This window comes from Pristiophorus japonicus, unplaced genomic scaffold (genome assembly GCF_044704955.1).
Source record: "Pristiophorus japonicus isolate sPriJap1 unplaced genomic scaffold, sPriJap1.hap1 HAP1_SCAFFOLD_49, whole genome shotgun sequence".
Classification (NCBI taxonomy): domain Eukaryota; kingdom Metazoa; phylum Chordata; class Chondrichthyes; family Pristiophoridae; genus Pristiophorus; species Pristiophorus japonicus.
The window spans coordinates 4,973,734-4,977,221 of record NW_027254395.1 but is presented as its reverse complement, the minus strand read 5'-3'; the positions used below and the strand labels follow the sequence as shown (position 1 = coordinate 4,977,221).

Sequence of the window (3,488 nt, the reverse complement as noted above, 5' to 3'; positions counted from 1 at the left end):
AGTCTCTTGGGATTTCTACTTATAGCTTTGAACGCTGGACTCATAACTTTAAAAACAGGTTTACCCTTCAGTCGGCATGCCTTCGCAAGATGCCCAGTCTGTCTGTAGAAGAAACACTCTGCCTTCACGTGTGGACAACTTTGAGCAATGTGTTGTCCCAGGCACCTACAGCATGACTTCGACGCTCTGGTAGAATTTCCAGTTTATGAGGCTTTGGGCTGCCTTGTTGTACCTTCAAATGCTCTGATAATGACTCCACGAGACAATGTGTCGTGCTTGAATTGTGGTGACCTGTGTCCTTTATTGATAACCACAGAGTGAGGATCACACCTGGTGGCCTGCCTTTTATACCATGCCAGCACACCTGTGCAGGTAAGCTACAAGTCTCCCACTGCAGTGCCCTCTGGTGGCACACCTTGTAATAGTACAATCAGTAACTATGTCGAACACATGACAGGTGTCACTGTGGAACCGTTTCTCTCACTCAAAGTTAGACGCACTACCGTGGGCGCCACGAGGTCTAGGTAGGTAGCCATTGACATTCAGGTTCATATATAAATATATATAAATATATCGACATGTATCGTAACTGTTCCCTGGTGGTCGAGGGGTTAAGACCCGGCACACTAACTTGGTTCGACATGTATCGTAACTGTTTCCTGGTGGTCGAGGGGTTAAGACCCGGCGCAGTAAGCTGGTTTCAATCCTCGATCAATTCATCGCATAAAAATAATTGAGGTCTGTAAGACGATTAATAATTGCTGTAATCACCATGAATACCAATACTTTCAGTGATAGACCAAGCTCACAGACTATCTGGCTTCTCCTGCCCTTTGCCGGGCACGTGTTCAGGGTTTAATTTTGTAAACTGGGTGCGTTCGCTGATCGCGGGGAGAAAGTAGGAGCCTCTGTGGCCCCTCTGTGAGGATGTGGAAGTGAACACGGTGGCTGGGTGATCCCTGACATTTCTGTAAAGGGCAGCGGAGGAGAAGGATTGAGAACTTTCAGTGTGGGACAGAAGTTGTTTAAGGTGAGCCAACACATTCCCGATCAGCACAGAGGGAGCTCACTGGTCAGCTCCTCGCTGTGGGGGTTACTGTACCAGAGGTTTCTGTAGTGTAGTCGTTATCACGTTTGCTTTACACGCGAAAGGTCCCTGGTTCAATCCCAATCAGAAACATTATGTTTAAACTTGCTGTGGATGAACAATCGGAGGCGAGTTTCGTCTCTCTGCAAATGCTGCCTGACCTGCTGAGATTTCCAGCATTTGCTGTTTTTATTTGCTATTTATTCTCCTGGCAAAAGGGTTCCCTTATTCCTTAATTGCTCTTTATTTCATTTCAATAAATAGATAAGTTTGAGTGAAAGAAAACGGATCCACCGGGGACCTTTTGCGTGTGAAGCCAACGTTTAATGATAATAATTGTCAGAATTGGAATTCAAGCTGAACACACGTGCAGAGGAGACAGTGACCTGAACACAGCACCTTCGACCACTCGGCCATCCTGCCTATTCAGTGCTGTGTGTGGCCACCTGCAGGTTGATTTTGAACTTTTGTGTCCTGTCACATGAAATAAATGAGGGCAGCAGGCGTATCTCTGCCTGACACTGGGGAAATAGTGAGACAGACCTTGGAGCAAGGGTTTGGTTATTTTCAAACAGAAAATGAAATATTAATTCTGGAAGAACAATATCCAAAAGAACAGTGACCCCGACGTGATTTGAACACGCAACCTTCTGATCTGGAGTCAGACGCGCTACCGTTGCGCCACGAGGCCGACACAGCGAGATGGAGATGTTCGTCTATATGAAGGTTCTGCAATACAAGGGGCTTTAAAATTCCCGCCCATTCCCACCAGGTATCACAAGCAGCGCTCAGATGACAGTCATCGTATGCTTTTTTTCTTAACCTTTTGTCTTGCTTTCACGGGAAAGCATCATTAATTAACCCCTCACCTTCTTTTGCACAATCAAACAAATGCTAACTCTGGGACACTCCATACTTCAATCATTTGTCCTGTGTTTTGTCTAATGTATAGAATGACTCGACAGACTTGTTACTGTTAACTCACTCGGCTGGAAACCTGATTCAACTTTATTTACTCCCAAAGTGCCCACGTGACATGGTACTCGCTCTTATATACCAGGGCCTGCGCACACGCGCGTACAGTCTGATGACCTCCGACAGTGGCGCCCCCTGGTGTCTAGTGACCCCAAGCATCAATACATCACATTTTGCATGTGACTGTTAAACCATATCCCATTTTACTCACTGTATTATAATGGGCGGGGATTTTAAAGTCCCTTGTATTGCAGAACCTTCATAAAGACGAACATGCCTTAACTACTGTGTAAACCTCGTGGTTCAACGGTAGTGCGTATGATTCTAGATCAAAGGGCTGCTTGTTCAAATCATGTCGGGGTCAGTGTTCTTCTAGAATTGTTGTTTCACAATAACCAGACCCATGCTGCAATGTCTGTCTCACTGTTTAGGAGTGGTAAGGTTGGGGACAGCATCAAACAAGAAAAAAGGGATGTGTGCAGTGGTGGTACAGCAGTTATCATGGGTGACTTTAATCTACATATTGATTGGGCTAACCACATGGTAGTAATGTGGTGGAGGAGGATTTCCTGGAGTGTATTTGGGATGGGTTTCTCGACCAATATGTTGAGTAACCAATACTAGACTGGGTGATGTGTAATGAGAAGGGACTAATTCGCAATCTTGTTGTGCGGGGCCCCTTGGGGAAGTGTAACATAATATGGTAGAATTCTTCATTAAGATGGAGAGTGTCACAGGTAATTCAGAAACTAGGGTCCTGAACTTAAGGAAAGGGAACTTTGACGGTCTGAGGTGTGAATTGGCTAGAATACACTGGCCAAGGATACTTAAAGAGTTGACAGTGGATAGGCAATGGTAAACATTTAAAGATCACACGGGTGAACTTCAGCAATTGTACATCCCTGTCTGGAGTAAAAATAGAACGGAGAACGTTGCTCAACCGTGGCTAACAAGGGAAATTAAGGATAGTGTTAAATCCCAGGAAGAGGCACATAACTTGGCCAGAAAAAGCAGCAAACCTGAGGACTGGGAGAAATTTAGAATTCAACAGAGGAGGGCTAAGGGTTTCATTAGGAGGGGAAGCTTGCTTGGAACATAAAAGCTTCTCTAAATATGTGAAGAGAAAAAGATTAGTGAAGACAAACGTAGGTCCCTTGCAGTCGTATTCAGGTGAATTTATAATGGGGAACAAAGAAATGGCAGACCAATAGAACAAATACTTCGGTTCTGTCTTCACGAAGGAAGACACGAATAACCTTCCGATTGTACTAGGGGACCGAGGGTCTAGTGAGAAGGAGGAACTGATGGATATCCTTATTAGGCGGGAAATTGTGTTAGGCAAATTAATGGGATTGAAGGCTGATAAATCCCCAGGGCCTGATAGTCTGCGTCCCAGAGTACTTAAGGAAGTGGCCCGAGAAATAGT

At 45.0% G+C, this 3,488-nt stretch overlaps 1 non-coding gene across 1 annotated transcript; it reads right to left on the bottom strand.

Moving 5' to 3' along the window:
- Positions 1-1,706: 1,706 nt before the first annotated feature.
- trnaw-cca (transfer RNA tryptophan (anticodon CCA)) lies at positions 1,707-1,778 on the bottom strand. Its single transcript has one exon. It is a non-coding gene; the product is annotated as a tRNA-Trp (tRNA).
- Positions 1,779-3,488: the final 1,710 nt, after the last annotated feature.